Raw genomic sequence first — 27,193 nt, forward strand, 5'->3', positions numbered from 1 at the left:
AAAGTGGTCAGAGCATTATGGCTGTCATCGAATCTGGTAACAAACTTCCCATGGGTTAAAAATTGTAAATGATAGAATAGGTACGAGGTCTGATGATAGTGTTGGAGTATTGATGTTGTTGTTAATCACATTAACTCGGCAGGAGTTGATTGAATTCATATTGTCTCTTTCTGAATCTCAGGATGTCTCTCTGGGCAATGAGTCTCCACAAACAGCAATGAGCAGGGGTCATCTGTTTTGATTTAAATTGCTCTATAGCACTGCTGCTTCACAGCACCAGGTACAAGATTGGAGTCCAGCCTTGGTCAACAGCCTGTGTGGAGTTCTCACATTCTCCCCAGGATAGTGTGGGTCCCCTCCAGGTGCTCTGGTTTCCTCCAAAGATTTGTGGGTTAGGTGAATCAGTCGTGCTAAATTGTCCACAGTGTCCAGGATTGAGCAGATTCGTTGGATCACCCATGGGGAATGCAGTGTTACAGGGGTGGAGTGCTCCAGATGGGATGCTCTTTGGATAGTTGGTGGGGTTTGATGGGCCAATGCTCTCCTTCCATACTGTCGAGATTCTGTTCTATGATTGAGGATAAAGGCGACATAGCCGGGTGTCCTTGGAGAAGGAGCATGTGGTGTGTATCAATGCTCTTGATGCCTTTAAATAGAAGTGGGCACCGCAGGGGATATAGTGCTTTATCCCCACCGCTTCCCCCTCCCCACAACTCTACTTTGGGGGAATAGACAGGATTTATTTTTCTGGGTGTTTGAAATTTTTAAAAACTGTTATATTCAGATAGTTTCATTTCATTTCTTTTAGTTTTATTTATTGTGGAATAAACAGCTACAACATTTTAAAACCAAATTCACAAACCTTGTGTTAAAGATCAATGTTAAATAAAATCCAAACTGTCCCTCACTGAAAACTGATGTGGAAGCACATTCGCCTGCAGAATCCCTGCCCTGCCTTCTTCCTACCCAGGCTCCATGGCTATATACATACCTGGGAGATAGCAGCGGGAGGCCATTCGGCCTTTCAATCCTGCTCCACCATTCAATGGGAAACAGCTGACCATCCAGCTCAGTCTCCTGTTCCTGCTGTGTTCCAATCCCCTTTCATGACTTTACCTCGAAGAACTATATCTCAGTCCTCCTTTGGTTTCACTGTCTTTTGTTCCAATGATGTTACTGTGTGGGAATAGGCAGGGGTAATGTGATGGTGCTGCCTCCTGGAGGATACACTCAGCGTCCCTCATCATCCTGCAGTAACATCAACTGGGGTTCAGCAACTAGAGATAGAAACCATTTCCAGGATATGGGCATCACTGGCTCAGCCAGCATTTATTCCCCATCTCTAGTTACCCTCGAGAAGATGGTAGCGAGCTGCTGTCTTGTACCATTCACAGTCCATTTGGCACAAATAGACCAACAATGCTGTGAGGAGAGTTTTTCAGGATTTTGGCCGAGTGATTCTCTATCTTTGGTTCTTCAAATGCTGGTTAACGTAATCACGGTCTGCATATGAGTTTGAGATTTCAGTCTGCAAATCTTCACCGTCTAGCACCCTGTATAAAGGAATATGTACAGGTTAGAAATTCAGAACAGACAATTCTAGCTTCTCTGGAATATCATTTTTCCACTTTCTTCCCCCAAAGCTGTAACCCTCCAGCCCACTTACTCTCTCCCACCATTCTGACTCTGCTACCCCCTAGTGTACACCCTCCCCATTCTCATGGAGTTACTGATAAACAGATCCATGCCACCACTTCCCGTCCCTGGTTAGACTCTGCACCCTTTCTGGGTTCACTTCCTTTCCCTTCAGCTGCTGCAAGTCAATAATGTAACAGCAGAATGAAACAAAAGGAAACAGAAAGGGAGGTGGCAGATCCTGGGCAGAAGAGGAACCTTCAGTCTGGGAGAATGGGTCAGATCCTTCTTTGTTTCCCATTGGTCGGTGCCCAGTGTTATGACGAGTTGGGGATGGCCTTTGGCCCCACATGAGTATATTGACACTTTGACCCCCCAACCGATATGTTCGTCCTCCAGCCAATCACAGTGTGAAGTACTTTCCGCTAGTTACCCCAAAGCACATGCTCCAAAATCGTCCCACATTCTGTACATTTACAGTGCCAGGCTTCCCCACACACGTGTGGTCCCTGCCTCAGGGATTGTGGGAATTGTAGTCCCCATGAAGCTACTGGAGCCCTGTCTCTGGAAAGTGAATGAAAAGTGTGGGGTGGAAGGTGTTGGGTATAGGATCCCCATTCAGACACACAGGACATATGGGCTGTCACTGGGTTTTACTGAGACATCTGCTTCCACAACCTGATTTCTGATGTAAAGAACACAGATTCAGCCAATTGCGGGGCGGGGAGGTTAATAAGGGTTAGTAGATTTTAAGCAGCGGTGGCTCAGTGGCTAGCACTGCTACCTCACAGCTTCAGGGATCCGGGTTTGTTTCCAGCCTTAGGTGACTGTGTGGAGGTTACACGTTCTCCCCATGTCTGCGTGGGTTTCCTCTGGGTGCTCCAGTTTCCTCCAACAATCCAAATATGTGCAGGTTAGGTGAATTAGCCAAACTAAATTGCCCACAGTGCCCATGCATGTGTCAGTTAAGCCATTAAACATGGGAAATGCAGGGTCACAGGGAATGGGTGGGTCTGAATGGGATGCTCATCATAGGTTTGGTGTGGACTCGATGGATGAATACCCTGTTTCTGCACAATAGGGACTCTATTCTATTCTCAGGAAGAAGAATGTACCTATCTCAATGTGCTGTGAATCTGTGGAATTCCCTATTCAAAATGCGGTGGATGCCAGGACAATGAGCAGATTTAATGAAGAGATACTGATGTTGAATTTGTGATGAGTTGAAGGGTGAGAGAGAGCAGGTGGGAATATCCAGCTGAGACCGAGGTGAGCTCAATCATCACCGTATGAAATGGTGGAGCTGGTGTGAAAGGCTACATTGCCACTCCTGTGCCCAGTGCTCATCTTCTCATGTTAATAACTGGAAAGCTGAATCCAAAAATCACCACATTCACCCAAGGAGATTTTCGGAAAATGCAGGATAATCAGGTGGATTAGTGTTCCAACCTTAGATAATGAGGAACCATGTAGGAGATAATGATTTTGCAATTTTAAACTCAGGGGAGACAGTGATTTATGATTTTAGACTGTGTAGTGCATTCACACCGTCCAGAATACTCTGTTGTGAAATATCCATCCTGTGCTCTATTACAAAGTTAAGGTCACTGATAATGAAAACCAAAACACCCAGGAAACATCCTCTCACCTTGTAATCTGATAAAGGACTTGTGATAATTATGGATCAATTTAGAATACAGATGGAAAGCGGGAAGATTAAATCCAGTCTCAAGATCCTTTGCTTAAACAAAGGAGACGACAACAGGATGAGACAGGAGTTTTCTAATGTAAACTGGAAGCAAAGTGTTTACGATGGGGCAGTTGACGGCCAGTGGAGAAATATCAAAGCAATTTTTCAAAGTGCTGAGCAAAAATATATATCAGTGAAAAGGAAGGACTGTAGGAAAAGGAGTAATCCGCCATGGGTGGCTCAGGAAATAAGGGTGCCTATCAAATTAGAATAGAAGGCATACAAATTGGCAGTGATCAGCGAGAAACTAGGAGATTAGAAAAACTTTAAAAGAGCAACAGAAAGTGAGATGGGATTGGGGATAAAAAGTGACGAGTAGCTAACCCGAGGGCCAGAATCGCAGTTGATACTGCTAGAGGGGAATATGTGGCCTCTGTAATTAGATTACTTACAGTGTGGAAACAGGCCCTTCGGCCCACTAAGTCCACACCGACCCGCCGAAGCGTAACGCACCAAGAAACATGGTCTTACCTTTACCCTTTCACCTAACACACAGTCGCCAGAGGCGGGAATTGAACACGGGTTTCTGGCGCTGTGAAGCAACAGTGCTAACCACGGTGCCACCGTGCCGCCCACTGGTTATTGAGGTACTTAACTGAAGAAGTCTGTCATCATAGAGATAGACCTGATAAAGTTAAAAATTACGCCGTGCTCGGAAAGCTAGTGCTTCCAAAAGAAAAACCTGTTGGACTATAATCTGGTGTTGTGAGATTTATAACTTTGTCCACCCCACTCCAACACCGTCTCCTCCACATCAGAATCCTGACAGACAATCCCACTGAAACTGAAGCACCTATCAAGTACTGAAGTGAGCCACGGGGGGTGTGGGGGAGGGGTGCGATGTTAAAACAATGTGCTGAATTGAACTAGACTTTTTTTAAAAACTGCCATTGCCATGGAGGTAATCCTGATAAACAGCCTCCATTCAAAGCTACAAACTTTGCTAACATGGACTTGGCTGTGTCGCAGTAATTTTTCCAGATGCACTGACATTTGAAATATTGTCCACGGACAGAATACACACCTTTCCTTCCGGATGAAAAGGCCAATGATATTCAGATCGGCACGGATCCAGTAACCATCAGGTCTGAACATGAAGATCAATTTGAATTTTTCATCCACAAATCCACCCATTCAGTACCCTACAACAGAGAAAACAACTCATCACTGTTAATACAGGATGGAACTTCATAAGATAGTGATAGTATTAAATTGTAGTTTCCTTGTTCCCCCCAAAGCTTTAAATCTCAGTCTCACAATTTCTCTCTCTTGTTAACTGAAGACCAAACCAATCTCCTCACTCCTTCCCTCCACATCCAGTTTTCACAATCTCTCTCCTCTCCTTTAATTCAATTGGCTAGTTCTTGTCTGCAGACTAAGAACCAAATCAATGATTCTGACTCAGAGCCTCCTGGGTGTTGGTGAATCCTCCCCCCAGGTCCCCGGGTTTCCTTCCTGGTCGGAATCACATTGATTTTTCCCCAATCTGGAACCTCTCATTTATATTCACCACCTTCACCCTCTGATGAGAACCATCCTGCACACACTGCATCTTGCACACTGGCAAAATCATATCTGGTTGAACTGAAATGAACCAAATTAGAACTCTAATTGCAGGCCCATCTTTGTCCCTTTCCATAAGAATCCCGAATTTTCACAAAATGTGTTCTGATAACTTTCTGCAAAATCCTCCCCCATTCATACTTTGACCACTTGTCAGGTTACCAGGAGAGGGGCTATTCCCTGGGTCCTGTTCCCAGAGGAGGAAGATAGGGAGCTGCCAATGATAGATTAATCCCACCCTCCCTGTGGCCAATTGGCCAGCACCGCGCCTGTGCACTGGTCTCCTCTTCGAAAGGACATGCTCCAGATCACACAGGAGCCCAGGTGATTGACAGCAGCAGCTGCCCAATAGAATGGAGGGGGCGGGACCGGAGGACTGGACAATGCGATTGTAAACAATGAATGAACGAGGAGGGACACGGGTGATGGACAGGTCAGTGAGGGACAGGAGCAGTGTAGCAGCAGGAGGGGATCCTGGGCAAACTGTGCAATGGGAGGGTCTGACAGGAGAGAAACTACAGAAAGGTTCTGTTGAGGCTCAGGCAGGGACAGCTGGGAGACAGTATGGCCTGGGGGCTTGGGCACTTTTTCTAATCAGCCTCTTCAAAGATGGTGTTACTCAACTCTGAACCTGATCAGCCTGGTCCAGAGGCAAGGAACTACCACCATTTCTTGGTGGGCTAGTGGAAAGAAGGGAAGATGTTCTCAATCTCACTCGCCTGGAAACTCCATGAGCTCCTCCCACTCACTGTCTACGGTGGGGATGGAAGTGACAGAGCAGATGGGAGGGGGTTAGGGATATAGGGACTGCCTTTCAAAAGGAACTCACCTGTGTTGGTGATATTAACAAGACTCAATACACAGTCACTAACACAAAGCTGGTGTACGTGAACTTTATCCAGAATATTAACACCCATAACTGGGTGACGCAGACCCCAGATTACAGAGTTAAGCCCTGGATATTATTAACAGCTTTGTGTGTGAGACATCACATCTCATGAACTTGAGTTAATTTTTTGAAGAAGGAACAAAAATGATTGAAGAGGGCAGAGCAGTAGTCATGATCTACATGGCCTTCAGTCAGGCGTTTGACAAGGTTCCCAATGGGAGACTGGTTAGCAAGGTTAGATTTCATGGAATACAGGGAGAACTAGTCATTTGGATACACAACTGGCTCAAAGGTCGAAGACAGAGGGTAGTGGTTGAGGGGTGCTTTTCAGGCTGGAGGCCTGTGACCAGTGGGGTGTCACAAGGATCGGTGCTAGATCCACTACTTCTCGTCGTTTATATCATTGACTTGGATATGAACATCAGAGGTATTGTTAGTAAGTTTACAGATGACACCAAAATTGGAGTTGGAGTGGACAGTGAAAAGGATTACCTCAGAGTACAAGGCATCTGGATCACATGGGCAAATGGGCTGAGGAGTTCAGTTCAGAAAAAAATGGGAGGTGCTGCATTTTGGAAAAGCAAACCTTAGCAGGATGTATACAGTTAATAGTAAGTTCCTGGGGAGTGCTGCTAAACATGAGACCTTGTTCTGCAGCTTCATAGTTCCTTGAAAGGAAAGTCGCAGGTAGATAAGATAGTGAAGGCGGCAGTTGGTCTGCTTGCCTTTATTGGTCAGAGTGTTTAGTATAGGGGTTGGGAGGTCATATTGTGGCTGTACAGGACATTGATTAGGCAACTTTTGGAATATTCCATGCAATTCTGGTCTTCCGATCAGAAGGATGTTCTCAAACTTGAAATGGTCAGAAAAGAATTACAAGGATGTTGCCAGGAGTTTTACCTGGCGTGTCGGAGGCTGAGGGGTGACCTTACAGAAATTTATAAAATCACACCGGGCATGGGTAGGTTAAATAGACAACGTCTTTTCCCTGTGGTGGGGGAGTACAGACCTAGGGAATAGGGAGATGAGGGAAGGCAGGGATGGGGTGGCAGAGGGTGGGGAGACAGAGAGGCTGGTGGGATGGGGAGGGGTGGCACAGAGAAGGGGGAAAAGAGAGATGGGGAACAGACAGTGGGGACAGAGGAAGCAACGGGGACAGGCGCGGGGAGGGGGCAGACAGACAGATGGGGGACAGACAGAGAGGGGGAGACGGGGGAACAAACAGACAGGGGAGACAGGCAGAGAGCGGGAAGATGGAGAGAATTTTTACAGGTTAAAATTCAACCCTGTTGCTGTTTTCTCTCCATCCCCTCAATCCCTCTGAAGGGCTCAGAATAACTACATAGTTCCTGCAAAGTAGAGTTTCAGGGAGATCATTTGTTGACATTTGGGATGGTGACCATTATTGGTCATGGCACTGATTAATAAATGGACTGGGTTCCATTCCACTGTCTGTGTGGTGTTCGCACATTCTCCAAGTGTGTGTCTGCGTGACCTTCCTCTGGATGCTCTGGTTTCCTCTCTCAATCCAAAGTCATGCAGGTAAGGTGGATTCGCTGTAGGACATGAGAGGTTACATGGTTAGGGTGGGATGTTGTTCCGTTGGTTGTATGGTCTCATGGGCCGAATGGCCTGTTTTCACACTGTAGGGATTCTGTCACTGAGTATAGAAGTTATGAGGTCATGTTTTGGCTGTATAGGGCATTGGTGAGGACAATTTTAGAATACTACATTCAATTCTAGTCTCCCTGAGTTCAGAAAGTTGTTACCACAATAAACTCAACCTCAATGACAAGTTCCTGGGAAATGTTGACGAATAAACAGACCGTGCAGTGAGGGTTGATAGATCCTTGAAAGTGGGGTTGAAGGTAGACAGGTCGGTGAAGGTGGTGTTTGTAATGCTAGCTGTTATTGAGCAGTACATTGAGGATAGGAGTTGGGAGATCAGGTTTCGGTTGTACAGTTTATTGGCTCGGCCACTTTTGGAATTTCCATCCTGCTTTCAATTCCAGTCTCCTTGCTATAGGATGGATGTTGGGAAACTTGAAAGAATTCAGAAAAGATTTACAACGGTGCTGCCAGTATTGGAACATTAGAACCATAGGGAGAGGTTGAATAGGCTGAGGCTATTTTCCCTGGATCACTGGACGCTTGAGGTGGCATTGTAGAACTTTATAAAATTATAAGGAGCAATGGTAGGGTGACTAAGCAAGGTTTCTTTTTTACCCCAGGGTATGGGAATCTAAGAGTAGAGAGCATAGGTTTAACATGAGAGGGGAAAGACTTCAAGGGGATTTGGAGGCTTGGGGAGGGTGAAAATAGGTTTACCAGGATGTTGTCTGGATTGGGAGAGGTTGGGAAAACTTGGATTTTTATCTTTGGCAAGTCAGGAGCTGCGGGGTAACCCGAGAGGCACAGACAGAGTGAATAATGTGAATCTTTTCTCCAAGGTGGAAGTGACAAATTCTAGAGCCACACATTTAAGGGGAGAGGGGGCAGTTTAAAGGAAATGAAAACCAAAACAACTGCAGATGCTGTAAACCAGGAAGAGAAACAGAAGTTTCTGAAAATGCTCAGCAGGTCCAGCAGCATCTGTGAAGAGAAATTCGAATTCACGTTTCTGAGGAAGGGGGACCAGTCCCGAAACATTAACTCATTTTCCTTCACAGACGCTGCACGACCTGCTGGGCATTTCCAACAATATCTGTGTAGGTTTAAAGGGAGATATGTCAAGCAAGTTTCTTATGCAGAAGGTGGGTCAGTGACTAGAATGTACTCTCCTGGGAGATGGTAAAAGCAGAAACAATCACAACGTTTTTGAGGCATTTGGGTAGACATAAGCAGGCATGGGGTGGCAGGGATATGGATCATGTACAGGCAGATGGAATTTGTTTGGAATGGCATTATGATCCACATAGACATGGTGGGCTGATTATTCTGGTGCTGTAACTGTTACGTTTTACAAAGGGAAGAATGTCTTTTGAAGAAGTAACAAAGGATTGATGAGGGCAGAGCGGTGGACATGATCTACGTGGACTTCAGTAAGGTGTTCCGCAAGGCTCCTCATGAAAGACTGGTTAACAAGATTAGATCACATGGAATACAGAGGAAACCAGTCATTTGGATACAGAACTGACTCAAAGGTAGAAGACAGAGTGGTGGAGGGCTGCTTTGCAGACTTGAGGCCTGTGACCAGTGGAGTGTCACAACGATCGCTGTTTGATCCACTACTTCTCGTCATTTAAATAAATTACTGCAATGCGAACATCGGAGGTGTGGTTAGTAAATTTGCAGATCACACCAACATTGGAGGTGTAGTGGACTGTGAAAAAGGTTGCCTCAGAGTACAGTGGGAACTTGATCAGATGGGCGAATGGGCTGAGGAGTGGCAGATGGAGTTTAATTTAGAAAAATGTGAGGTGCTGCAGTAGGGACTTATACACTTAATGATAAGGTCCTCGGGAGAATTGCTGAACAAAGACACCTCGGAGTGCAGATTCATAGCTTCATGAAAGTGGAGTCGCAGGTAGATAGAATAGTGAAGGCAGCATTTGGTATGATTTCACTTATTGGTCAGAGCATTGAGTACAGGAGTTAGGAGATCATATTGCGGCTGCACGGTACATTGCTTAGGCCACTGTTGGAATAATCCATACAATTCTGGTTTCCTTCCTATCAAAACAATATTGTGAAACTTGAAAGGGGTCAGAAAAGAATTTCAAGGACGTTGCCAGGACTGGAGGATTTGAGCTACCGGGAGAAGTTGAGTAGGCTGTGTTCCCTGGAGCGTCAGAGACTGATGAGTGACCTTATCAAAGTTTGCAAAATCATGAGGGGCATGGATACGGGAAATACACAAGTTCAGATGGTTGGCATAGTCTTATGGGCTGAATGGCCTACTTCCACACTGTAGGGATTTCGTCACCCAGTATGGGAGTTAGCTCCAGTTGTGGCTGTACTGGGCATTGGTGAGGCCAGTTTTAGAATACTACATTCAATTCTATTCTCCCTGATTTCGGAAAAATGTTACCACAATAGGACTCAACCTCATAATGACAAGTTCCTGGGAAGTGTGCACAAACAAATACACTGTGCAGTGAGTTGATAATTCCTTGAAAGTGGGGTTGAAGGTAGACAGGTCGGGAAGGTGGTGTTTGGTATGCTAGCTGTAATTGGGCAGTGCATTGAGGATAGGAGTTGGGAGATCATGGTTCGGTTGTACAGTATATTAGCTCAGCCACTTTTGGAATCCCCAGACTGCTTTCCATTCTGGTCTCCCTGCTACAGGAAAGATGTTGGGAAACCTGAACAAGTTCAGCAAAGATTTACAAGGGTGTTCCCAGTATTGGAACATTTAAACCATAGGGAGGGGCTGAGGCTATTTTCCCTGGAGCAAGAGATGCTGTGGGATGGCATTATACAACTTTATAAAGTTGTGAGGAGCAACAACATGGTGACGGGTCAGTTTCTTTATTCCCAGGATAGGGGAGTCCAAAAGCAGAGGGCATAGATTTAACGTGAGAGGGGTAAGACTTCAAGGGGACCGTAGGGACAACTTGCTTGGTACATGTATAAATGAGTTGGTTGGCATGGACGATGAGGACAGAGGGTCTGTTTCCATTCTGTACATCTCTGTGACTCTGTTTTACAAAACTTGAGGAGGGTTTCAGAAAATATCTGCAAGGCTATTGTTAGGACTGTGGTGTTAAAGGGAAAGGCTGAATCAGCTGGGGCTTTTTCCCCCAGAGCGTCAGAGACTGACGGGTTACCTTACAGAGAAGCACAGACAGGGTGAATAGCCAAGGTCTTTGTTTCCACCCAGTGTCGGGGAGTTTACAACTACAGGGCATTGGGTGTTAGGGGAGAGGGGAAAGGTTTCAAATGGACCTGAGGGCCAAACGGTTCACTCAGAGGTTGGTGAGCGTATGGAATGAGATGCTATAGGAATGATGAACACAGGCCAAATTAAAATTTAAAAGGCGTCTGGAGGGGTACATGAATAGAAAGTGTTCAGAGTGATATAGGCCAACTCTCCCAAATGGCGCTGGATCAGGTTAGGATATCTGGCCGACATGGACGAGTTGGACTGAAGGGCCTGTTTCCGTGCTGGATAACTCTCTGACTCGAAGTGCCTCAGCAAAATGGTGGAAAATCCACAACAAAAACAAAAAGTTCTGGAGATCCTCAGCGGGTCTGGCAGCACCGGAAATGGTGACAGACGCAGGAAACATTGCAGCCTTGAAGTAGTGTTGGGATGATCACACCAGGCACTACAATATCGATTACTCGCTGAGCGCCAGAACGTGGGGCTAGAATAAATAGGTGTTTGATGACCAGCATGAACTAGACGGGGCTGGAAAGCTGACGTTCTGGGTCAGCATGTTCATCAGAACTGACAAAGTGTCCTGATCCAAAACATCAACTTTCCTGCTCCTCTGATACTGCCTGACCTGCTGCACTTCCCCAGGTCCGCATTGTATAGACTCTGACTTCCAACAATGCCCACATCTTATCCATCCTGGTCATTGTTTTCAGTTCAGGCAGCATCAGTAGTGCTTGGTGTGACCATCTAAGCACTTCAACTGCACTATCTACCAGCGCCTCTACTTTCGAGGAATTATGAATCTGCACTACATGGTCTCTTTGTTCAGCAACACTCCCCAGGACCTGACCATTATGTGTATCAGTCCTGCTAAGCTTTGCTTTTCGAAAATGCAGCATCTCACATTTATCTAACTTAAACTCCATCTGCCACTCCTCAGCCCATTTGCCCATCTGCTCAAGATCCCATTGTAATCCGAGGTAACATACTCCATTGTCCGCTACGCCTTCAAATTTGATTTCATCTGCCAACTTACCAACTATACCTCCTATGTTCACATCCAAATCATTGATATAAATGACAAAAAGCAGAGGTCACAGCACCGATCCTTGTGGCACTCCACTGATTACAGGTCTCCAATCCAAAAAAAAATTCCACCACCACCCTCTGTCTTCTAACTTTCAGCCAGTTCTGTATCCAAATGGCTGGTTCTCCCTGTATTCTTAGAGATCTAACCTTGCTAATCAGTCTCCCATGGGGAACCTTGTCGAACGCCTTACTGAAGTCCACACAGATCACATCTACCACTCTGCCCTCATCACTCCTCTGTGTTAATTTTTCAAAAACAGCTCAATCAAGTACGTGATACATGATTTCCCACACACAAAGCCATGCCGACTATCCCTCATAGAACATAGACAAGTACAGCACAGAACAGGTTCTTACATCCATGTTGTACCGCGATTTAATCCGAATGTAAAACATAGTAACTTAACCTATGCACCCCTCAACTCACTGCTATCCATGTGCATGTCCTGCAGTTACATAAATGTCCCCGATCACTTCGCTTTCACCACCACCACTGGTAACGCATTCCATGCATTCACAACTCTGTAAAAAAAACCCACCTCAGACGCGTCCTTTTTACCTTCCTCCTAATATCTTCATAGTATGCCTTCTCAAACAAGTCAATCCTACCTTGGAGAAAAGTCTCACTATTGACTATATCTATTCCTCTCATTATTTTGTACACCTCTATCAGGTCGTCTCTCTTCCTCTTTCTCTCCAGAGAGAAATGTCCGAGCTTATTCAAACTTTCTTCATACAGGAAGCCCTCCAGTCCAGAAAGCATGCTAGTAAACCTTGTTTGCACCCTCTCCAAAGCCTCTGTACATTTCCTATAGTATTGAGACCAGGACTGGACACAAAATTCCAAGTGTGGTCTCACCTGGGACTTGTAGACCTGTGGGAAAACCTCACGGCTCTTAAACTCTATCCCCCTGTTAATGAAAGCCAAAAAATCATTTGCTTTGTTAACAACCCTATCCACTTGGTTGGCAACTTTGAGGGATTTATATCCTTGCACACCCAGATCCCTCTGTTCCTCCACACTGCCAAGATTCCTGTCTTTATCCTATATTCAGCATTCAAGTTCGCATTTATCCAGGTTGAACTCCATCTGCCATTTCTCAGCCCAGCTCTGCATCCTGTCTATGTCATTCTGCAGCCTGCAGTAGCCCTCTATATTATTGACAACACTTCCAATTTTTGTGTCATCGGCAAATTTACTAACCTAGCCATAAAACTCCTCATCCAAGTCATTTATAAATCCTGCAGAGACCCAAGAACAGAGCTCTGTGGGACCCCACTCAACACTGTCCTCCAGACAGAATACTTTCCATCTACATCCACTCTCTGCCTTCTGTCAGCTAGCCAATTCTGAATCCGGATAGCCAAATCTCCCTGTGTCCCATCCTTCCTGACATTATGGATGAGCCTACCATGGGGAACCCTAACAAATGCCTTGCTGAAATCCATTTATACCACATCCACTGGTCTGCATTCGTCGACCTGTCTTGACACCTCCTCAAAGAACTCAATAATCATACTATGCTTTGACAAACTGTCAAATTCTATCCCTCAGAATTATTTCCACAACTTTGCTGACAACAGATGTAAGACTGACTGGTCTGTAATTGCCACCGATTTCCCTATTTCCCTTCTTGAAAAGAGGAACAACATTCGCCTCCTTCAAATTCTCTGGTACGACTCCTGTAGAGTGAGGAGGCAAATATCGTCGCCAGCAGCTTAGCAACTTCCTTTCTCTCTTTCTGGAGTAGCCGAGGATAAATCTGGTCTGGCCATGGGGACTTATCAATCTTAATGTTTTCCCAAATTTCCAGCACATCAATTTCATCAATCTTGATCTGTCCTTGCTTTTCCAAATACATGTAAATCCTGGCCCTCAGGGTTCCCTCCAACAACTTGTCTACCACCGACGTCAGGGTCACGCGTCTGTAGTTCCCGGGCTTGTCCAAACCGCCTCCCTTAAACAGGAGCACCACATTAACCAACCCCAAGTCTCCTGGTTCCTCAGCTGTGACTATCGCTGATACACAAATCTCAGCAAGGGGCCCAGCAATCATTTCCCTTGCTTCCTACAGAAATTTAGGGCACACCTCATCATATCCTGGGGATTTATCCATCTTTATGCGTTTCAAGACATTCAGTACCACCTTCGCTGTAATATGGACATTTTTCAAGATGTCACCATCTATTTCCCGACATTCTATACCTTCCATGTCCTTCTCCACAGTAAACACTGATGTCAAATATTCGTTTAGTCTCTCCCCCTCCAACCGCATCACCTGCAGCTCCACACATAGGCCGCCTTGCTGATCTTTGAGGAGCCCTATTCTCTTTGTAGTAACCCTTTTGTTCTTAATGTATTTATAAAAACCCTTTGGATTATCCTTAACTATTCGCCAAAGCTCTGTCCTGTCCCCTTTTTGACCTCCTGATTACCCTCTTCAGTATAATCCTACTGCCCTTATACTCGAAGGATGTTTTGGATTGGAATAAATGAAAAATATTACATCTTGATAAAAGGCAGCTGGATTTACACTCACTAAAAGTCAGGCTATGAGAAGTGATATAGAACAAAGAGACCTTGGTGTTCAGATTTTTGAATTATGTGTCTCATGTAGACAGGGTGGTTAAAAAGGTGTTTAGCATATTTATCTTCATTGCTCAGACCTCAGAGTATAGAAGTTGGGACGGGATGTTGAGGTTGTACAGGATGTTGGGGAGGCCTCTTCTGGAATACTGTGCGCAGTTCTGATTGTGCTGTCATGGGAAGGATATTATTAAACTGGAGCGGTATCAGAAGAGTTTTACCAGGAGGTTAATGGGAATGGATGGTTTGAATTTTAAGCAGAGAGTGGATAGGCTGGGACTTCTTTCACTGGAGCGTAGGAGGCGGAGGGGTGATCTTATTAGAGATTTATAAAATCCTGAAGACTACCAGTAATGTGAACAGCAGGTCCCCTTTCCAGGAGGGGGCGCGATTCAAGACTGGGTACATACATTTTAAAGTGAGAGGAGGAAAGCTTTAAAACAACGTTTGGGATTTTATTTTATTTTATTGTTTTTGCATAGAGAGTGGTTCACGTGTGGAATAAACTTGCAGAGGATGTGGAAGCTGTGAATGCAATTACAATTTCAGGGTGGCACAGTGGCTCAATTACTAGCAGGGCTGCCTCACAGCAGCAGGGACACAGGTTCAATTCCTGTATTGGGTGGCTGTCCATGTGGAGTTTGGATATTCCTCCCCATGTCAGCGTGTGTTCCTCCAGGTGCTCCCCTTTCTTCCCACAAACCACAGATATACAGGATAGGTGAACTGGCCGTGCTAAATTGCCCATAGTGTTCAGGGATGATTGGGTTTAGTGAATTAGTCAGGGGTAAAAGTAGCGTTAAAGGGTAGGGGAATGGGATTCTAAGAGGAAAAAACATTTGGACCCGTATATCAACAGGGGCACCAGGGACACAGGTTCAATTCCTGCATTGGGTGGCTGTACATGTGGAGTTTGGATATTCCTCCCCATGCCTAAGATGGATTTGGACCAAGTGGAGGCAGATGCGATTAGTTCAGTTCAAAATTATGGTCAACATGGACTGGTTGGACCACAGGGCCTGTGTCAGTGCTGTATAACATTATGACTCTAACGCTTGCTACCTCTGTAAATTCCTGTGTGCTCAGATCTATCTCTGTCAATGCCACCTCACCCAGCCTTACAACTCTTCCATTTTTCAATAATTCCTCTCCAACCACAAAACCCAAAAACCTCTATCATAAATGCCTATCTCTGTAACATCCTCCATCCTCTCAATCCTTTCCAACTTTCATATCCTCCAACTTCATTATCCTCCCTATCTCTAATCCCGTCCCCTCTCTCAAAACTTTGCTCTTTATGCCTTTCTTTATTTCCAGGCTTCAGGACGCCCTATTTTTATTTATCACTTGATGATGGCCCTTTCTGATTCCTGAGCTGAGCTTCTGAATTTCATCTTAAAACTCTCTGTCTCACTTACCTCCCAAAAACATCGACCAACCATGTGTCATCTATTCTAGTATCACCGTTTCTGACCTGATGTCCAATGGAGCCTGTCATATTCCTGTCATAAACATCTCAGCCGTATACAGAACAGAAAAATACTCTAGTGATCCATCTGCGAGAAAGAAAACTACCACCGAACTATCCTAATCTATTTTCCAGTACTTGTGGCATTGCAAGTGCACACTAAATACATCTCAAATGCTACCAGGATTTGTGTCTCCCACCCTCACAGACAGTGAGGTTTAGTGCAACTATTGCTCGATGATGACATCACCCACAGGAACACAGAGCAGCTGGGTCTGTGCAACCCGAGGTCGCTCATACATTGGGAAGGACGGCAGGGTCCCTGAGAGGGGGCATAGGAGATTTACCAGGATGGTACAAGGAATTGGGGATTTTAGTTGCAGAGATGTGGGTGTTATTGGTACATATCAAGAATATCCATCTGAATGCTGAAGCTGGTGGATGGGATCCCACTCAGGCACAGTGCTTTGTCCTGGCGGATGTTCACTTTCTTTAATAGTGTTGGGGGCTGCACTGATGCAGGTAAGTGGAGAATGTTCCAACACAATCCTGATGTGTGCCTTATAGAGAGCAAACAGACATTGGGGAATCAGGGGTTTGGGGAAACTGTGGTTGTTCTCCTTGTAACAAAGGAAATTGTGGGTGCCCTGTGACAGAGGGGTTTACAGAAATTATACATGAGAATAATCAACCTTACACTCATCAGCTCATCATAAACTGTTGACAAGACATATATGAAAGACTTGGGGGAGATCTATTGACAGGATGGTTTGATTCAAAGGAGAACTTTTATGCATCAAATAGAAATGAGCTGGAACACAATACTCACAACTAAATGCAAATATCCAGGTCCTGATGAATTGAGTAATTCTGTCAGAGTTTGGTGTTACAAATACTGAGGTTACCATCTGAATGTCCACCTGTAATACATGTTTATAAAATCCATCTCTGTCAGATCAGATTAGAAACTCGCACCATCCCGTCCTCCTGGCCCAGGATGACTGGACACATTACCCCCTGTGGAGGTCAGCAGTCAGTTCAGGGGGAAATCTAAGTGGGTTTCTATCAGTTTCCATGTTGGGGCTTCATGTGACTGAACAGGGCAGATCTTTGACACATGGGAGAGAATTTTCCAAGTGTTAGTGAGATGTGGAGAGCAGGATTTGCTTCTTCTTCTTCTTTCCTTCTGTGCTGCCGCTGTGCCTCATCAATAAGACATGGGGAGGGGGTGGGGGGGGGGGGTGAAAGGCTCACGCAGCTCGATGGGCAAGTTGTTTCCATTCTGACCAAATAGGCAGTAAGCTCCTCCCAGTCATTCCATAGAGTATTCCTTAAAAGACAGGAACTCGGCATGCTTCCCACTGCCCAGTGTTCCCAGGAAAAGTTTAGAAGAATGATGTGGAAAATCTCCTAGGAAAGGCATAACAGTAAAGTTCGAAAAGGATTATAACCAGTTTACAGAGAGGGATTCATCGTAGAAGTGGGCAACAAGTTGTCAAATGGAATATGAAAATGTGAAGTTGTTCATTTTGAAGGAGATAATAAAAGAACAGAGGACTATTTAATTGGTGGAAACTGTAGAAAGCTGCACCACAAAGGGAGCAAGGGGTAAATGTGCAGGAAACAAAGCAAGCTAGCACAAAGTTACACCAGGTCATCAGGATGGGGAATGGAATATTGCTCCTGATTTCAAGGGATTTGCAGCATAAGAGTTTGAAGTATATACCTGACAGCAACTTTATACAGTGCGAGGGAGACCACATCTGCAGTAATGAGAGAAGTTTTGCTCCCTTTATTTAAGGGAATACATCACTTCATCGGAGGCATTCAGAGAAGATTGACTGGGATGATCCTTGGTTTGAAGGGATTCTCTTTTAAGAAAAGGCTGAAAAAGTCAGGACTCTACTCACTCGATTTGGGAAAAATGAGAAGTGAACTCTTTCAAACATATCGGCTTCCTCAGGTGTTTGACAAGGTAAAGACTGACAGGATGTGTCCCAGCATGAGGGAACCGAGAACCAGACTCTGGGTCAGCAGCGGAATCAAGGGTTCTGTTTTAGTTTTGTCAACTTTAATGCAACACCAACACGGGTAAGGGGTTTCAGTAACAATAGAGCAGGGGCGAGGGGGAGACAAGCAACATTTTACAGATTGGAATTCCTGGTGCTTGTGATTGTGTTGATGTCTGATCAGAAGGTCACCTTGGGGTCAGAATAGCAGAGCAATATTGTGAAGTGTGTAGTTCTGCCTCAGTTCCCAGTGAGAGGGAGGGGCTCAGCAGTAAGGGAAAGGAATTTGTAATAGCAACTGAAGGCAATGGGTTTAACCACTACAATGTTTCATTGGAGGAAATTGCAGCTAATCGAGTAGTGGAAGTGTGGCAAGCAGTTTGATAACAGAGGAGCAATGGGGAGGGATGGTGGGGAGGTAGAGCTGGACATTGTCAGTGGACATGTGAACCCTAACAGTGCTTTTGGACGATGTCACTTCCTGGCAATATGTAGGTGAGAAACTGGAGAGACAAGGATAGATCCTTGAGGGACACCAAATACAAGGACTTCAGAAAGCAAAGGGAGAGTGGAGATGGAGAAGGATTTTCCAACAACCTTGAAGTAAAATATTAGTTAGTAACAGAATGGGTGAGCAGGACATAACCAGAAAAGACAAACAGAGCAAGGAACAATATCTGTGAATTGGTGAGGGGGAGTGATGATGATGATGAGGAGGAGTCTGACTCTACATTCTATTTCTACATTCATGAGATCACCCAAGTCCACCCTAGTCTCAGCTAATTTACTGAAATACTCATCCATCCCTGTTATCTCCAGACTTCATTATCCAAACACACTCCTGGCCAGCCTCCCACATTCAACTTGCATGTAATCTCAAGAATATCTTAAACTCTACTGCCCAATTGCTCACTTGCTCTATAAGTTGTTGATCCAACAAAAGGCTCCCGTTTACAAGCAACTTAAAATTCTCACCCTTGATGTAATTCCTGGCTGTGAACATCCCTGTCTCCCTGCACCACACAACCTGTGAGACCTCAACAACTCATTTTCTTTCAGACTCCCAACGATGTGTTTATTCATTGATTCACCGGATTGGTTGTTTCTACTGTTGCCATGACAACACGGTCTGGAATTCTTATCCTAACCCTTTCATATCTGTTTTTCTCCTTTAAGGTATTCCCGAAAACCTGCTTATTTGGTCATTCGTTTGATCACCTGACCTAATATACCCATCTGCTGTCTAATGTCAGAAATTATCAATAGTATTTCTGTGAAATTATAAAAATGATAGAAATACAAACTGTTGTTGATTTGCTCATAGATTGTCAACTTTCCTGTCGCTGAGTAAATAATCTGTAATATCTCTTACCCAACCACATTGTGGGAGCACCTTCACCACACAAACTGCAGCTGTACAAGGAAGTCAAACATCACCCTCTCCACAGGCAATGGGGCTTTGGCATTAATCACTGGGATCTGTGGAAGGAGAAACACAGTTGATATTTCAGGGAGTGCTAAATGCATTACAGGGAATGAAAATGTTGCAGAATTTGATGGTCAGAAATGGAAGGAAAATGCACTCTTTTGTTGTAAAAAGGAATTATTCACTGCCAAAGTGATTGTGGAAAATTCAGTGTGTTTAGAGAGCAGCACGCTGTCAGAGGGTGGGCAGCAGAGGAAAATTAACTTACAAAAGGTCTGTGAAAGGAACAGTAGAACACTGAACAACCCAAACACCCTGTTTCCCAACACTTTAACTCCCCTTCCCGCTCCACCAAGAACATGCAGGTCCTGGGCCACTCCACCCTCAAATCCCAGGCAGCTGATGCCTGGAGGAAGAACGCCTCATCTTCTGTGTTCGGATTCTCCAACCACATGGGATCAATGTGGATTTCACCAGTTTCCTCATTTCCACTCCCCCCACCTTATCCCAGATCCAGCCTTCCAACTCGGCACCACCTTCTTGTCCACCTTCCTTCCCATCGATTGGCTGCTGCTTGACCTGCTGTGCTTTTCCAGCATCACACTCTGACATTGAAAACACCCTGACTCTGACACTCTGTAAATCCTGCCCTATCACTCCCTGCCAGGCAAAGCTGCGCATGTGTCCCCCTGCAGCTTGCCCCTCACAAAGTTGGCTGCCACACACATGTCCCATGAATCACTGCCCCCAATAAAGGTGGCGGTGCTCACTCGCACCATTCACCATTTGAAGCATTTTCCCGTTTGCCACAAACACGGTCCTGGGATTTTCAAATTTGTGTTTTCCGATGTGCACTAAGTTCTGTAAAACGTCTCAGCCCATTCCATTAAAATTTCCTTCTCTTTCTGATCAATGTGTCTTTCCTTGCCCCTGCCCTGCACCTTCACACATTCCCAATGCCTTGGTCACAACACACACTGTGCTGCCAGTGAAGCTGATCACGTGGTTGCTTATAGCCACGCCCCTCATTCACTCCGATTGGTTGGAGGACCGACAGGCACTGCCTGGTCTTCCAGTCCCAGCCCCACCTTCTTATAAGAGGTATAAGAGTGAGGGTTCATTCCCATTTCTCCTGATGTCAGACATTAACAATAACTACCTGCATTGTATGGAGCCTTTCACACTGACATTTCTCCTAAAGTGTTTCACGAATGCTGGAAACATTGATTAAAGAGAACAACTTTAAGATACATATTTAAGGAGGACAGAGGGGGTTAGGAAAGATATTCAAGAGGTTTATTTCTAGATTAGATTACTTACAGTGTGGAAACAGGCCCTTTGGCCCAACAAGCCCACACCAACCCACGAATGAGCAACCCACCCAGACCCATTCCCCTACATCACGGTGGCACAGTGGTTAGCACTGCTGCCTCACAGCGCCTGTAGACCCGGGTTCAATTCCCGACTCAGGCGACTGACTGTGTGGAGTTTGCACGTTCTCCTCCGGGTGCTCCGGTTTCCTCCCACAGTCACAAAGATGTGCGGGTCAGGTGAATTGGTCAAGCTAAATTGCCCGTAGTGTTAGGTAAGGGGTAAATGTAAGGGTATGGGTGGGTTGCGCTTCGGCGGGTCGGTGTGGGCTTGTTGGGCCGAAGGGCCTGTTTCCACACTGTAAGTCTAATCTAATCTAATCTAACACTATGGGCAATTTAGCATGGCCAATTCACCTAATCTGCACACTTTTGGACTGTGGGAGGAAACCCACACAGACATGGGGAGAATGTGCAAACTCCACACAGACAGTTACCTGAAGTGGGAATTTGAACGCGGGTCTCTGGCGCTGTGATGTAACAGTGCTAACCACTGTGCCACCCATCTGCAGCTCCAATCGTGGAGTGATGGATGTGGGGAACATCTTACAACGGAGACAGTTAGTGGTTAACCATAGCTTAACAACCCCATGTCCTAGCCCCCTACCCCACACACTAGGCCTTGTTCTCACAGCCTGCCATTACACACTACCTATGGTTAGCCATTAATAGTCTCCATTAACAGCTGGTCACCCTCCCCCAGCCAGATCGTTATCTACTCCTTTATCCAACCGTTCTTCTCGCTCTATCCCTACCTATCCTTTACTCCTTACATCCTCCCCTAAACCCTACCTTCTGCATATAAACCAACATTTGTTCTCACAGTAACATCAGCTGTGAGGAAAAGACACCGGATCTGAAACGTTAATTCAGATTTCTCGTCACAGATGCTGCCAGACCTGCTGAGCTTCTCCAGAACCTCCTGGTTGTTGTTTCTGATTTACAGCATCTGCAGTTCTTTTGGTTTTAATTTACCGGGAGTCTGTAATTCAGCTCCAACAGCCTCTGTCCCAGTCCCTGCTGTCTCTCCCACCCCCACCCAGTGACACTGCACCTGCACAGCTCATGGACAGGTGTCGCCTTGCTGGCCACACCCCTCATTCACTCCCATTGGCTGCAGGACCACAAAGACTCTCCTCCCATTGGTCTGGAGCTGCCATCAATCAAGCCATCCCCCATTGTGAGGTGAGTGGTGGGCTCCTCCCTCTCTCTGCCATACTTCACAGTCAATGGGGCAGTATCACAGAGCACAGGGGCTGGGGGCTATTCAGCCCATTGGGGCTGTACTCTCTCCCTCTGGAGATGCTGCAAATCCGTCCCAACTCCCCTCGCATTTACCCACAGCCTCCCAATCTTTCTGTAAAAAGTAAAATTGCAAATCTGTTTGAGAACACCTGCTGAATCTGTGTCCACCCGCTGTTCAGACTGTTTCAGATGCTCAGAATGTACTCAGTAAAATATAGGTCACATATTCACATTATTTTCCATTTAACTTAAAGTAGTTACTAACATTGTGACATTGTTAACAATTCCCCTCTCTCTGCAAATTAAAATATCCTAGAAACAAATTTGCACCTGATCGAAATCACTGCTTAACCATCTCAGATCCAAGAATTATCTGTGCTGAGCTGTACAGCTCAGAAAAATGGACCAATTCTCCCATGCCAACTAGGAATCCTGAACTAACGGAGTCCCACTTGCCAGCTATTGGTCTGAATTCCTCACAACCCTTCCTAATCACGTACCCAATCGGATGCCTTTTAAATGCTGTAATTGTATCAGTCTCCACTACTTCATCTGGCAGCTCATTCCATTCACACACCACACTCAGCTTGAAAACGTTGCCCCTTTGATCCCTTTTAAATCTTTGCCCTCTCAACTTAAACCCACGTGGTCTTGTTTTGGACTCACCTAACCTGGGGGAAAAAAAAGGACCCCAGCTGTTCACCATATCCACGCACCTCGTGATTTTATAAATCTCCCAAACGTCACCTCTCAGTCTTTGAGTCTCAATGGAAATTAACCCCAGCCTATTTTGCCTCTCTGTGTAGCCCAAATCCTCCAACTGTAGCAAATCTTTGTAAATCTTGTCTGAAACATTTCAAGTTTCACAACATCCTTCTCAGAACAGGAAAATTCAAACTGAAATCGGAATTCCTGAAATGGCTTTATCATAGAACATAGAAAAATACAGCGTAGTACAGGCCCTTTGGCCCTCGATGTTGCCCCAACCCAAGCCCACCTAACCAACACGAGCCCACTATCCTCCATTTGCCTATCCAATGCCCGTTTAAATGCCCATAAAAAGGGAGAGTCCACCACTACTACTGGCAGGGCATTCCATGAACTCACGACTTGCTGAGTAAAGAATCTACCCCTAACATCTGTCCTATACCTACCTCCCCTTAATTAAAAGCTATGCCCCCTCGTAATAGCTGACTCCATACGTGGAAAAAGGTTCTCATTGTCAAATGTCCTGTCCAGCCACAATATGACGTCCCAGCTTCTGTATTCAATGCATTGACCAATAAATATAAGCATACCAAAAACCACCTTCACTAGCTTGCTGACCTGCGATTCTACATTCAAGGAACAACGTACCTCTTTTTTCAGCAACACTCCCCAGGAACTTACCATTAAATGCATTAAGTCCTGTCCTGGTTTGCCTTAGCAAAATGCAGCAGCTCACATTTGTCTAAATTGAACTCCATCTACCATTCCTCACTCGAATGGCCCATCTGATCAAGATCCTGTTGTATTCTTAACTAACCTTCTTCACTGTCCACTACACCTACAATTTTGTGTTTTCTGTAAACCTACCTCATATATTCACATCGAAGTCATTTATTTAAGGACCCAATATCCATTCCTGCAGCACACTGCTTTTCAGAGACTTTCAATCCACAAAGCAACCCTTCATCACCACCCACTGTCTCCTACCTTCAAGCCTGTTTTGTATCAAAATAGATAGTTCTCCCTGCATTCCATGTTATCTAACCTTGCTAACCAGTCTGCTTTGTAGACAATGTCCACAGTCTGTCTTCATCAATCTTCCTAGCACTTCTTCTCAAAAAAACTCAATCAAGTTAGAGCAACAATTTCCCAAGCACAAAGCCATGCTGACTCTCTAATCATTCCTTGTCTTTCCAAATACATGTAAATCCTGTCCCTCGGAATCCCTGGGACTCACCTTCTATCCCATAAACCTTCGCATAAACCAAATCATCCACCGACATTTCCGACACCTCCAAAAAGACCCCACCACCAGGGATATATTTCCCTCCCCACCTCTTTCTGCCTTCCGCATAGACCGTTCCCTCCGTGACTACCTGGCAGCAAATTAGTGACTGGAGTCCTGACCAGGAAATTATCAGGATGAGGGGCTTTGCCAGTCTTAATGCGTTTCACAGATGATGAAATTACTTAGCCAGCACTTTCCTTCCGTCTCTCCACTACTCTCTCCCCCCTCTCTCCTCCCCTACCGCCCCCTCGCCCACCCTCTAGCGCCCACCGGCACACCCCTCTTAAGTCCCCATCCCTCTCCCCGCCCCTCTCCCCTCCCCTCTCCACGCCCCACTCGACCCCCCTCGCCCCCACTGGCCCCCCCACTCGTCCCCTTCGCCCCCACTCACTCACCACGTCCCCCTCGCACCCCCTCACTACCCTCATGCCCCCCACGCCCCTCAAACCCGCTCGTCCTCACTATCGCCACCCTCGCACCCCCTCTCGCCCCCGTCTACCTCCCCGACCCCCCACTCGCCCCCTTCGCCCCCACTCGGCCCCCACTCGCCCTCCAATTGCTCCACTCGCACCCCCTCGATCCCCCCGCTCCCCCTCGACCCCCCTCGCGCCCCACTGCCCCCTCATCCCCACTCACCCTCCAATCACATCCCTCGCCCCCACTCGCCCCCTCTCGCTCCTATCTCGACCCCCATCCCCCTCACCCCCGCTCGACCCCACTCGCCCCCCTCTCGTCCCCCCAACCCCCTCGCCCCAACCCCCTATCCTCCTCGCCCCCACCCCCACGCGCCTTCCTTTCGCACCCTGATTCGTCTCCTTCGCACCCATTCTCCCCCTCCCTCTATCCCTTACCCCCTCCCTCTATACCCCCTACCTGCCCTCCCTCTCCCCCTCCCTCTCCCCCTCCTTCTCCACCCTTCATCTCCCCCTCGCCCGCTACCTCTTCCCTCTGTCCTCTGCCCCTTCATCTACACCCTCCCTGTACCCCCTCCCTCTACACCCACTGCCTGCCCTCCCTCTACCCCCCTCTCTCCCCTTCCCTATACCCCCCTCTATCACCCCGCCCCATCTCTCTCTCTCTCTTTCTTTCTTGCCACTCCCTCGCTCCCACTCTGCCACTCTCTCTCTTTATCGCTCCCTCACTCCCTTGTTCCCACGCTCCCACGTTTCCATGCTCCCACTCTGCCAATCTCGATCTTTCCTTTCTCTCTCTCGCTCTCTCTCGTATCTGCCCTCTCTCTCTCTCTTGCTCTTTCTTGCAGCTCTCTCTCTCGCTCTCTCTCTTGCTCGTGCTCTCTCTCTCTCAGCCCTCTTTCACTCCCTCACACCACTCTGTCTCTCCTCCCTCTGTCTCTCACTCGTCCCCTCTTTCTCTCACCCTCTCGCTCTCCCCATCTCTCTCTCTTTCTCTCTCGCTACTCTCTCTCGATCTCCTTGTCCCCTCTCTCTCACACCCACTTTCTCTCCTCTCTCTCCCCATCACTGTCGCCCTCTCTTGCCTCTCTCTCTTTTCCGCGCGGCCCTCTCTCTCTCTTACGCCCACTTTCGCCCCTCTCTCTCTTTTATATATATCTCTCTTTGTTCCCAATGTCACCATCGCACACGTCTCTCGCTCTCTATCCTTGTCTATCACCTCTCCCTCTCACTCCTCTGACTCTTTTTCGCTCTCTCTGTTGCTCCTCTCTAACTCCTCCCTTGCTTTTTCTCAATGACTCTCTCCCTGACGCTCTCTCACACACCCTCTATCCCTCTCTCTTTTCCTCACGCTCTCACTCTCTCTCCCGTATTTGCCCATCTTTACCGCAACTCTCTCCTTCTTTCTCCCGTTCCCTCTGGCTTGTTCTCTCTCTCTCACTCATTCTCGATCACTCTCTCCCTCTCTCTATCACGCCCCACCCTCTCTCTCTCTCTCCATCTCATTCCTCTCTCTCCCCCAACTCTATCCCTCTCTCTCCTGCTCCTCTCTCTCTCTCTCTTGCGCCTCTCTTTCTTTGGCACCTCTCTCTCTCTCTATCTCTCTCTCACACATACCACATCGCTCCCTCATTCGCTCTAGCCTCATTGCTCTGGCATCCTCTCTTCCTCTCTCACCCCTCTGTCTCGGCCTCTCTGGGCATTCCCTCTGTCTCTCCCCTCCACTATTACTCTTTCGCCTCTCTCTCATTGATCTACCTCTCGCTCGTCCCGTCTCTCCATTTTGCTATCCCTTCACTCTTGCTTCCTCTCTCTCTCTCGTGGCCTCTCTCTCACACTCTCACTCTGCCCCACTTTCTCAGCAGCCCTCTCTCTCTCTATCCTGACTCCTGCTCACTCTCTCGACCATCTCTCGCTCTCTCTCGTGCTCACTCTCTCTCTGTCTCTCACTCTCTCTCGCTTGCCCCCTCTCTCCATCTCTCTGGCACCTCTCTCTCTCTCTCGCCGCCTCGTTCTCTCGTTGTCTCTCTCACGCGCTCGCTTTCTCTCTTGCTCTCCCCCTTTGTCCATCTTTCTGTGTCTCTTGCTCTCTTTCTGGCTCTCTCTCTCACTCGCTCTCCTCTCACTCGCCCTCCTCTCACTCGCCCTCCATGCACTCGGCCTCCTCGCACTCGCCCTCCTCGCACTCGCCCTCCTCGCCCGCGCCCTCCTCGCCCTCGCCCACCTCATCCTCGCCTTCCTCTCTCTCACCCCGTCTCCTCCCACGCTCTCTCGGCCCGTCCCTCTCGCTCTGTCACCCCCACCCTCTCTGTCTCTCTTGCCCCTCCCTCTCTCTCTCTCTCGCACCCCATTTCTCGCTCCCCTCCATCTCAGACTCGCCCGATCCCTCTCTCTCTCTCGCCTGCTCCCTCTGTCTATTGACCCCCCTCCATCTCTCATTCACCGCCCCTCACTCTTGCCCCACTGCCACTCTCTCTCGCCACCCTTCCACTCTCTCTCGCATTGCTCCCTCTCTCTCTCACCTCCTCCCACTCTCTCGCCCTACTCCCTCTCTCGCCCACTCCCTTGCTCTCTTGCCCCTTCCTCTCTCTCTCGCCCCCTCTCTCTCTCGCTCCGCCTCTCTTTCTCTCGACTCCCTTCTCTCTCTCACTCATCCCCACTCTCTCATTCACCTGGCCCCTCCCTGTCTCTCTCGCCCCTCCCACTCTCTCTCGCCCCCTCCCGCTCTCTCTCTAAACCCCTCACTCTCTCTCTCATCTCCTACCTCTCTTTGTCTAGCCCCCTCCCTCTCTCGCCCCTCCCCCTCTCTCTCGGCCTCTCCCTCTCTCTCTCGCCCTGTCCCTCTCTCTCTCGCCACCTCCCTCTCTCTCTCGCCCCCTCCCTCTCTCTCTCGCCCCCTCCCTATCTCTCTCGACCATTCCTCTCCCTCTC

At 47.1% G+C, this 27,193-nt stretch overlaps 1 long non-coding RNA gene across 1 annotated transcript in view; it reads right to left on the minus strand.

Moving 5' to 3' along the window:
• The window catches only part of LOC132822435 (uncharacterized), a 42,954-nt gene extending 23,668 nt beyond the window's left edge, over positions 1-19,286 (minus strand). Inside the window, exon 1 of the long non-coding RNA XR_009645447.1 lies at positions 19,185-19,286. This is a non-coding gene — a long non-coding RNA (uncharacterized LOC132822435). The remainder of the gene's footprint in view (positions 1-19,184) is intronic.
• Between the last annotated feature and the right edge of the window lie 7,907 nt (positions 19,287-27,193).

This window comes from Hemiscyllium ocellatum, chromosome 14 (genome assembly GCF_020745735.1).
Source record: "Hemiscyllium ocellatum isolate sHemOce1 chromosome 14, sHemOce1.pat.X.cur, whole genome shotgun sequence".
NCBI lineage: Eukaryota > Metazoa > Chordata > Chondrichthyes > Orectolobiformes > Hemiscylliidae > Hemiscyllium > Hemiscyllium ocellatum.